Source organism: Urocitellus parryii, unplaced genomic scaffold (genome assembly GCF_045843805.1).
Source record: "Urocitellus parryii isolate mUroPar1 unplaced genomic scaffold, mUroPar1.hap1 Scaffold_37, whole genome shotgun sequence".
NCBI classification, from domain to species: domain Eukaryota; kingdom Metazoa; phylum Chordata; class Mammalia; order Rodentia; family Sciuridae; genus Urocitellus; species Urocitellus parryii.
Window position 1 is genome coordinate 12,272,517 of NW_027553327.1, and position 11,913 is coordinate 12,284,429.

An 11,913-nucleotide genomic window follows, 5' to 3' on the forward strand; every position below is an offset into this window, starting at 1 on the left:
CTAACATACATATAATTAGATTTCTAGAAGAATAGAGGCATAAATTGTACAGAAAAAAATATTTAAGACAATGATGGCTAAAATTATCCCAAATTAACAAAAAAGATGTTAACAGATTTAGGAAACTCAGTGAATACTAAGGTTAGTTACAAAGCAAATCACATCTATATGCATCAGAGTCAACTGTAAATAATCAATTAGGAGGAAAAAGGTCTTGAAGGCAATTAGAAAAAAAGTGGTGTGTTATGCATTGGTAAAAATGACTAAAATGATAGCTGACTTCTTATCAGAAATGAGAGGTTAAAGTTAATGGAAAGGTTTAAGGTGCTAGAAGACAAAAACTGCTAATCCAGGATAAATACTCTTCAAAACTGAAAGCAGAATAGACATTTTCAAATAAACAAAAAGTAAGAAAATTCAATACCAATAGATCTCTACTATTAACAATGCTAAAAGAACCTCTTCAGGATAAAAGGTGATGAGCCATCAAGTAGAAACAGATGCACTGTGTGTTTTAGTTCACTGTGTAATAAACTTAATGGTTTAAAATAAAAATTCTTTGTTATTCCTCCTTATTCTATGATTTGGCTTTACATAACCTGATGGGTCTTTTGCTCTAGGTATTTATTACTGCTTATGTGGTTTCCTCTAGCAGGGATTGTTTAACCAAAGGTAGAACTGACAAAACAGCTTCATTTACATGTCTGCTAGCTCAACTGGTTGGGTCAGGCTTATCTCCTCAAATGCTTTTAGTCATTCAGTCATTCTAAATTTTTTTTATTTGTTGATTAGATTTCTAGAGGATAAAAGTAGAAGGTATACACCTTCCCAAGGTGTTAGGTCTAGGATTGGCATCACTTTCACCAAAAATATATTTTGTTCATTAAAACAAGACAAAAGACCAGCCCAGACTCAGCGGGTGGGAAAATAGATATTACTTCATAATGAGAGAAGCAACATGATACAGGAATGTGGAGAATTTGGGGTAGATATTTTTAAAGGCAATGCATCATAAACAGAAATGAAAAGTACTAGAAATAGTAAAATGTAGGTAAATATAAAAGGCAATATGTATACATATTTATTTTTTTAATTTCATGGAAACATGACTAAGGTAAAAAACATAGGATATACAGCTGTAATATGTATGACGTCAAAGCACAAAAGACTTGGGGAGATGTGAGAAAGTATCACAATTTAAACTATGAAAACTGTGATAAATTAAAGAATGCATTTCATAATTCCTGGAAACATTGCTAAAACAATAATGCAAAGCAATACAGCTAAAAGCTAATGGATAAATTAAATAAAATTTAATTTTTATTTAATGTAATTTTATTTAATTACATTAAATAAAAATATGAATAGAACGAAAACAAGAAGTAGATAAAAATACATCATGAATAGTAAGCCAAGAAGAATGCAGAGGCTATACTAACATCAGATGAATTTAATTCAAGATAAAGAGTTTTATAAGATATAAGAAAGACATTTCATAATACCATAATGTGTTTTTAAGAACACAGAAACATGACACCATACAACCAAACATTTATATGCCCCAAATATATGAAAGCTGACAAAACTGAAGAGACAAATGCATACTTTGAATTTTTAACACCCTTTTAACAACTGATAGTAACACTAAAAAAAATCACTAATGATACACAAGAGTCTGAACAAAACTATCAACCACCTTAATCTTATTGACATTGACTGACAATGCCCCACAACTCCAGAATATATATTCTTTTCTAGTCCTCATGGAAATTTGCAAGATATGTTATATTCTTGGCAAAATAATCAGTTTCAAAAAATTTTAAATATTGAATTTCAGTTTGTTTGATGATCATAGTAGAAATAAATGGGGTATTCTTTAATAAAACTGGTCATTAAATAAAAGCCCTGCAAATCATCAATAAACAGTGTTTTAGTTATCTACTGCTATATTTTTAAAAATTCCAAAATTTAGTGGCTTTAAAAAATAACCATTTGCCAGGAGTGGTGGTGCACACCTGTAATTCCAGTGGCTCAGGAGACTGAGGTAGGAGGATCGAGAGTTCAAAGCCAGCCTCAGTAATGGCAAGGCACTAAGCAACTCAGTGACACTCTGTCTCTAAATAAAATACAAAATAGGGCTAGGGATGTGTCTCAGTGGTCGAGAATCTCTGAATTCAATCCCCACTACCAAACAAACAACCATTTTATTTCTCATAATTTTGTAAGTCAAGACTTTAACCAAGGTTCTGCTCCAGTGTCACCTAGGCTCACCCATACAGCAAACGCCTGATTTAGACTACAAGGTCTGAGATGGCTTTGTATGTCCGGAACTAAGGTGCTGACTGTTGGCTTTATGTAGTTTCCCTTTCCATGTTATCTTTCATATGTCAGGGGCTTTCTTCAAATGGACTCTCCCTCCAGCAAGATAGCCTGGGCTTCTTTACAGTGTGGCACAGGGTACCAAAGAGAAGAAAAAATGAGTTTGTGCCTTTAAAGGATACAGTCAGTCCTTCCTCAAGTCTCAATCTTGGGTAGGATCTTGGTCCATGCATTTTGGGGGAATTTATAGTTGGATGACATTTTAATCTACATTACTATGTGAAGTGTCTTTGTTTTTATGATTTCATTTTTGCTACATTGTTTCTTTTCCATACAATTAACTACCATATAGGATAATCTATTAACGATAATGTCTCTTCAATTGGTTGTGTGAAGCTTGCTCTATAATAATTTATATAGAAAGGACTCATGGGAATAATATTCTCTAAATGCCAATTTCCTGATTTAAAAACATATAATTTGTAGCCAGTAGAATAGTGCATGCCTATAATCCTAGCTACTCAGGAGGTTGACAAGTGGAAAATGGTAAGTTTGAGGAGAGCCTGGGCAACTTGGTGAGACTCTGTCTCAAGAAAAACAAAAACAAAACAAACATTAAATGACTGCAGATGTAGCTCAATGGTAGAGCACTCCTCAGTTCAATCCTCAGTGCTGCGGGGAATAAAAGGTCATTCATCACCATACTAAGATACTCCTTAGAGAAAAGTAATTTCAAGAACATTGTTCTCCTTCCTTGGGATATGTTTTTTTTTTCTAGATTGGAATCTAGAAAGCCTTTTGTGTGCTTTGTGCTCTCATTATGGTTATGTGCCTTTTTAAATCTTGTTCATGGCATTGGATGTAATATCAGATTTTTTTTTTTTTTTGGTGGTGGTGCTGGGGATTGAACCCAGAGCCTTGTGCTTGTGAGGCAAGTACTCTTCCAACTAAGCTATATCCCCAACCCCAGTGAATTTCTTTTTTTTTTTTTTTTGGAGGGGAATCTCTTCTCAACACATTTTGTGCCAGATTGTACTTGAGAAAGGGAAGTGATATGTACAGCATGGAACGATATTAGTTTCTGATTTTCCCACTTTTTAAAATCTTTTTTAAAAATGTATTTTATTTATTTATTTATTTATTTATTTATTTTTAATTCTAATTTGTCAGCAGAATGCATTATAATTCATATTACACATATGGTACACAATTTTTCATCTCTCTGGTTGTATACATAGTCACATCAGTTGTGTCTTTTTTAAGAGAGAGAGAGGAGAGAGAGAGATTTTTAAATATTTGTTTTTTAGTTCTAGGCAGACACAACATCTTTTTTTGTATGTGGTGCTGAGCATCGAACCCAGGCTGCATGCCAGGCAAGCGCGCTACTGCTTGAGCCACATCCCCAGCCCCTAGTTGTGTCTTTATATGTGTACTTAGGGTAATGATGGTAATCTCATTCCACTGTCTTTTCTATCTACTATTTAGATGTGTTTGAGAAAGATCAGAAAAACTCTTCCCTATTTTCATGAGAGCATGAATTTTTAGCCATATAAAATCTGTCCTGATGGGTTTTGGTTATATTTTTATACCTCATGAAAAGAGAAGAAATGTTCGCCAGGACAAGCCTCTAAACTGGAAGCTAATAGCCATGTTGTGTGCTCTCTACCTCCACATCATCATTTAGGTTTGAGTGAGGCCAAGAACTAATGACACAAAGAATAGAAGGAACTTTTCTTGTGATTACTGTATATTGTTTAAATACAGCAAAGAATCAACTATTTGTAGCATTTTGAAAAATCCACATATAAATTTTTATTAGACTTTAAAATTTCTTCTTTGATACTCTGGTTATACTCAAATGGTTCACTCTCAGAGGGGAAATTCAGAGAATCCTGGGAGAGTCATTATTCGTGAAGTCATAGTTATGAACAAAATCCTTTCTTGCAAAGACTTTCAAGCTGCCTCCCTTTAGCTTTCACTCATTAGTGCTGGTTGATACCTGATGCTATTAAAAAAAATCTGATCCTTATCTCACACATCCCTCTCATAAATATTGTAGAAGTACATTGTGATCCCACGAATCCTTGTCCACGGCCATCTTTCCCAGGATTCCTCAACTGTCTCTCATTTCACAGGGTTTAATCAACCTCCTTCCATCCTATTTCATATAAAGTAATCAACATTCCTTATAAAAGCTGACAGCACTTGGGTCCCCAGAACAATCCTTGTTGAGAAGAAAAATAGAAATTCATGACCAAATAGTAGAGAAGGCAGCCGAGTCACTTAAAAGCTAAAATTGTAATAAAAGAGAAAAGAATGATCAAGGAACCAATTAAAAGACTATTCATGTATTTTTCTCCTACGAACCATCAGCCATGCTTCCGTTTGCACAGGGCGTCAGAAAGCGAAGCAAAATCCAAAGGACCACCAGGAAAAGTAACATCTTACTCCCCTAGTCCAGCCGCCGTCCCCTCTCCACAATCTCTATTTGCAATGGAAATCTTACACCTTCTGGATGGGACAGAATGATGTAAATCCCTGGCCAAACAAATGGGAAGGCAGCAGCCTATTGTTAGTTCCTGGTTCACTTCCGTTAACCAGTACTGGCCCAAGGGGCTGGCAACTCCATTTCCACCTTCAAAGGAGGAGTTGGGCGGGGATAGGTTTTGTGCATGCTCCCAAGGCAGGTTTTGGGGCATGCTCAGCTTACCATATAACTGTGCTTTTTAAAAAACTTGGCATTAAAGATAAAGCAACCTTACTTTATACTGAATCGTGAATGGGCTGCTCTAACTACTCCTCTTTCATATTCATTTGTTATTTTTAACCATGCTTTATGTCTTCACTCTCTTTGGAAGAGGCAGCTGGAGCCCACAGGTCTAGACCCTCATCTGGGTCCTGCCAGAGGAACCATCTACCACAAAGAGAATCAAGACAGTCATCAAAGACAACATTCCAAATTTTTATCCAAGTAGAGAATCCAACAGTTAAACTGTCTGCAAAAATGTAATTTTTTTTATAGGTAGACTGAGATATATAATTATCTTTCTGAAAACACTGCAATTTTATTTTGTTCTGGTAAATAAAGTCAATCTAGATGAGTACAGAAAAGGGTGGAAACGTGGTACTAAGGTAATCAAATACAACTTAAAAATATGACCACACACATCTATTTTTTCTCTCACCCGAAACAGCTAAAGGACAATACACAGATTTCTAAAAAGATATATGAGGCAATGGTAGATGAAACAGTGCACAAATTCTTTGGAAGATAAAAAGTGGATAAGAAGAGAACAACAGATTCAAAAGAGTTGTGGAACCAAAACACTGGTTTCTAGCTGGGGCTGACTGCAGGAACCGAAACCCTTTCAGTTCTCCAAAAACTCAGACACACAAGCACAGGCACCACAGTATGGAGGAACTGAGAGGATCCGCACACCAAACACCAGGAGTACCACGTGCCCTCAGCTCCCTGTCTTTCCAATTTAAACCACCAATTTCACTGTAATGGTATAGGACTTGTCTTAGGATACAATGAGTTGTCCAGTGAAATCTTCAAATCTGGCTGTCTGAACAGCTCCCCCAGTGCAAAAGCTGGCTTGCCAACCAGTGCTGTTGGCATGAGGCCCAAAGGCCACACACCTGTTCACAACAGAGCTGCCTGTCAGCTTTGGGGAATTTCACCAGCACCCTGATCAGACAGAGGACACCAGATGTTTCAGGTAAACTGCTAACAAGAACGAGACTCCAAAACAAATTTTTTAAAAAGAGGAGAGGAAGGAAAAGCAAATGGAGGAAAAAGAGATAATACAGTAGGCAGGGTAACACTTTCTGAAAAGATATAATAAATATCCTCCCTGAGATATATTTTAAAAAGCTATAATAAATGTCCTCGGGGAGGATATTATATCCTTGAAATGGGAATAGGATACGATTAAAACAACAAGCTGAGAAAAAGAAAGAGTTCTTGAAGAATATAAATGTGATACTATCATAACAAATTTTAAAGATGAAACACAAGAAAAGTCCAAGAACTGTGTTCTGTAAAATAATGCCAATTGCCCAGATTTTGAATTCTCCATATATTCCATAAAAACCATACCAGTCAACAAAGATAATCAAACCACCCCTAATCTAAGCCTACCACAAAATTAGGAGTTGAGAACTACTATAAACTTCCACTTGAAGGTAAACAGAGAATGAACATCCCAAACCAGCTGAGCTCTGAAGCCCTCAGTGGTCTGGGGAGGCAGACAGAGACTGCACAGGAGCAGGACAGTGGGGCTCTAGCAGTGCCAGACAGATGAAGTTCATCCTCCAGAATGAGGTCACCCCAGGAAGGGAGAGCAATGAGGACGTCTGAGATTGGTAGTTCAGAGCAGTGGCTGCTTAGGAATTCAAAGGAAGGGCTGGAAGGAGATGCAGTCAGACAGCTAGGGATGGGACGCTCTGCTCTCAGGGTGAGAAAGGAGTAATGCAGACAGCCTTCGACAGTCTATGGCAGGGAGAAAGAGAGAAGCGATGGGAGAAAATTCAGAAGGACAAAACCAAAAGCCTTGCCCAGCCCATTCCCTACCAGTAAAGGAAGCACCCTACTGAAGCTACTGTGCTTCTCTGTATTGATGAAAGAAAGAACTCTTTTTCTTGGGCGGGGTGGGGTGGGGTGGGGTGGGGAGGGAGTTACTGGGAATTGAACTCAGGGGCATGAACCACTGAGCCACATCCCCAGCCCTATTTTGTATTTAATAGAGACAGGTTCTCACTGAGTACCTCACTTTTGCTGAGGCTGGCTTTGAACTCATGATCCTCAGCTTCTGGAGTCACCGGGATTACAGGTGTGCACCACTGTGCCAGGCTAGAAGGAACTCTTGAATTAAGAAGCTCAGTAAGGGTGAAAGATCTATATAATGAAAATTACAGAACCTTAAAGAAAGAAATCAAAAAAAGACCTTAGAAGATACAAAGATCTACCTTGCTCTTGGATAGGCAGAATTAATATTATCAAAATGACCATATATCCAAAAGCGCTATACAGATTTAATGCAATTCCAATCAAAATCCCAATGACATTCCTCATAGAAATAGAAAAACAATCATGAAATTCATCTGGAAAAATAAGAGACCCAGAATAGCTAAAGTAATCCTTAGCAGGAAGAGTGAAGCAGGGGCATCACTATACCAGACCTTAAACTATACTACAGAGCAACAGTAACAAAAACAGCATGGTATTGGCACCACAACAGACTGGTAGACCAATGGTACAGAACAGAGGATACAGAGACTAACCCACAAAACTACAATTATCTTATATTGACAAAGGTACCAAAAACATGCACTAGAGAAAAGATAGCATCTTCAACAAATGGTGCTGGGAGAACTGGAAATCCATATGCAACAAAATGAAATTAAACCCCTATCTCTCACCATGCATAAAACTCAACTCAAAATGGATCAAGGACCTGGGAATAAAACCAGAGACTCTGCATTTAATAGAAGAAAAAGTAGACCCTAATCTCCATCATGTGGGATTAGGCTCCAACTTCCTTAATAAGACTCTTTTGGTGCCAGAATTAAAATCAAGAATCAATAAATGGGATGGACTCAAACTAAAAAGTTTCTTTCTTCTCAGCAAAAGAAACAAATCTGTGAGGTGAATAGAAAGCCTATATCTTGGGAGCAAATCTTTACCCCTCACACATCAGATATAGCACTAATCTCTAGGGTATATAAAGAACCTCAAAAGCTAAACACCAAAAAAAACCCCCAAATAACCCAATCAATAAATGGGTCAAGGACCTGAACAGACACTTCTCAGAAGATAATATACAATCAGTCAACAAATACATGAAAAAATATTCATCATTACTAGCTATTAGAGAAATGCAAATCAAAACCACTCTAAGATTTCATCTCACTCGTCAGAATGGCAGCTATTATGGATACAAACCACAATAAGTGTTGGCGAGGATGTGGGAGAAAAAGGCACACTCATACACTGCTGATAGGACTGCAAATTGGTGCAGCCAATATGGAAAGCAGTATGGATATTAATTGGAAAATTGAGAATGGAACCACCATCTGACCCAGCTGTCCCTCTCCTCAATCTATACCCAAAGGACTTAAAAACAGCATACTACAGGACACAGCTGCATCAATGTTTACAGCAGCACAATTCACAATAGCTAAACTGTGGGACCAACCTAGATGCCCTTCAATAGATGAATGGATTAAAAACTGTGGTGTGTGTGTGTGTGTGTGTGTGTGTGTGTGTGTGTGTGTGTATGCACACTCACAACGTATCTTTAAGGAACTACCCATTTTTTAAATGAAAACCACTTTATTATAGTAACTAAGAGCATGTAGTTGGAAGTTAAAGAGTGCTCGGATTAGAGTCATGAATCTGATGTTTGGAAAATTTCTTAAGATGGAGGTAAAGACAACGTCTATCTCATTTTTTTGTTATTCTTCTTCTGAAACAACTGGAAAAAGTGCACGTCACACAATGCTTAGCACACAGTAAGCATTCAATAAGTGTTCACCACATCTTTATCTGTTCTCTGTTTCTGCTGTGTTCTCCTTCTAAGACAAGGAACCTGCTTTCCTTTTTCAGGACTTCACTGCTCTATACTGCTTAGATTTATCAAACCAGAACCACGTCTTTTACTATTAGATTCTTTTAATAACTTAAACAAATGTCCTGCTGTATTTTGAGACAAGGCAGTGAGTTATCACCCTTGTTCCTGGCAATCATAAATAACTCACAGTCTGAGGGGAGGAAAGAATCAAGACAGAAACAGAGTGTGATTTCTTGCCATGGCTTGGGCAGAAGTCCCACCGAGGTCCTCTCTACCAGCCCATAGTTTGTACTGGCCCCAGGATCTGGTCCCATGGCAGAGTTTGTGCCTGTGCATTTCACAATGATGTGCTAGCAGCCAATGTCACAGGGAAACCCCTGACTGAATGCCTGGAGCTCCCTCCACTGGGGAAGTGTCTCCTCTAACTCCTGACGCCTGTGCCTTCACAACAGCCCATGATGAGCTCCTCTCCCAAGGTCCTGTGAAGAAGTGTATTTAGACACCTACAGTGTACACGCACCTCTCTCTCAAGCTTTCACCTTCCACTTGAAATTGCCTCTTCAATAGTGTGAAAATAAAATGCACAGCCTGCCCGGCCACCATGACAGATGAGCATGCAGAAGACTCAAAACAGAAAAGGCCAAGGACTCCACAGTTACTCTCTAAGATAAACAAAAGTCAAGCAAACAAACAAAACCTAGGGTTCTTCTTTCAGGTTCTAGTACCCCCCAAATCTGTGACCCTTTCCTGCAGGTCAGTGACTCCCTAAGAAAAACAACACCTTCCCTGTCTGCAATGCTGATGTGTAAAGATACAGATGTGAGAAAACTGCCATTTTTAAACTCATGCTTGGGCTAGTTGTAAATTTGATGATTCTGCTTGTAATACTGTGTAATTTTTTCCCTTTCATATACCTCTTGAATTTTTCGTTTGATAAGCTGATCCTTTTAAAGCCTGGTTTTTCTTGCAAACTTTTCTAATTCCTTTCTTTTCTGAGTCTCCCTCTAACAACAATGTATATTGATTTTTACTACAAACTCTGTTGACTAAAGTGTACATTATCTTCATCTTTCTAATTTCTATCCCTATCTTCCTACTTTCTACTCTCATCTTTCAGGCTTAAAGGCTTAAAGCCATCTTGGAACTTGCTCTCTCTCACTGCCTGCCTCAAAACAAGAGCCAACTCCTGTCATTATTCTGCAGTTTCCTACAGCAGACTTTCCCACAGCTACTACCTTTTCTCAGACATTTATTACTCTCTTCATGCCTGAATCATGCTAGATACTAGGGGTTGATCTCTCTGCATCTAATCCCTCAGAATGACCTGGGGTATATTATAATATAGGTTCAATTTTATCTCAAAGGCTGCTGCTAAGGAAAAACTCTAAACCTCCTACAAAAAGAGAGCTCTCTAGGATATTCTAAGACAGCATTTGACTCCCATCTAATATTTCCTTCTTCAAAAAATTAACTCTAGTGCTTCCATCCCTATATCCTATGGCATAATTTTGAATTCCTAATCTTGTTCACTCATCTCTAAATGAGTACTGTAAGTCACTACTCAAAGGGTCTGGGATTAAGGAGGAGGTATGGAACTAATCATCACTGATTTTAAAAAAAGGAAGAAAAAAAAAAGAACTTAAACAAATTCTCTCTGAGGTAACTCGTGGCACACTCATCTTTAGAAGCTATGAAGAGATTAGATCCATGATGTTCAGTTACATGCTCAACGTCATACATCCAATAAGGGATAAGATGTGAATTTCAATCCAAGTTAGATGGTTCAAAGCTCATTCTCTTTATTCTATTTTCTCCGCCTTTAAATGCCACCCTCATTTTTAGCTTGTATGGCACCTTGCATGTAGTTAGGTACTGAGAGGGTAAGAATTAGGCCAATGAAAAAATGTGTAATTTGCAACAATGGGTGGTTAATGCTGGTCCTTTTTATTTGCATTCTCATCCACAGAGAGTACTGGTTATAAATCATGAGACTCTAAAAAGAACACATTTTACCTGGAGGTCAGGATCAGCCAAAGGTTTCTGGGCTCCTAGAGTAAAATGGTCTCTTTCTATGATCGTGTTGGTGAGCTGCAGTTTGGAGGCTGCTTTCCTATAAACTATTTCTTCCACAGTGTCTTGGCCAATCAGCCGGATCACTTTCCCAGCCCTGTACGGGAGTCAAATGAGAGCAGTGTTAGGAGTCTGCAAAGCTGGGGGAAAAAGCATGCCAGGAAAATACACCCAAAAGGAAGCAGAACCAAATGCCACATTCAGGGAACAATGAAAAGGACACTGCTCATTGGGACCTGAGCATTTGTTAGAGAAATCTGGCCTCAACTTCTTCCTGAACTTTTCCCCAAAAGAGGAAGAGGAAGGAAGATGAAGTGACCACTATTGGGCCTTCATCTGTAGCCAGGATAACCCCTGGCAGGCATGTTACCTCAAGTCAAAGGGTAGCTGAACACAACTTTGTTTCCTCTTTGTGGTACTGGGAACCCAACCCAGGGGAGCTTTACCATGAAGTTATAATCCTAGCCTTAAAAAAAAAAAAAGTTTTGAGAGAGGGTTTAGGTAAGTTGCAAGGTTGGCTTTAAACTTGACCTTCCTGCTTGAGTCTCCCATGCTGATAATGATTACAGGCATGTGCACCCACTGGCTTTAACTTCATTTTAAAACTGAATTAGGATCTAACGTGAGAAACATGAACTAAATAAATTCTAAGTTTCTTCTAATCATTTTGGAATTTAACTGTTCTTTTCAACAAAGTGAGTCTGAACTGATCATGTGACCACTGATCCCCCAACATGACTCTACAAGCCAGCAGCACAACGGGGTTCAAACCCAGTGGTCTCTAACTCCAACGTGGCACTGTTGTCAGGACTACACGGTCCACCTTCCTCCCCAATCCACAGCTGCAAGCCAACAGAGCAGAAAGGTGCCAATGTCTAACTCACTCACTTGTTCTGGCCAATTTGGTGAGCTCTGGCAGCTGCCTGCAAGTCATTTTTAGGATTAAAAT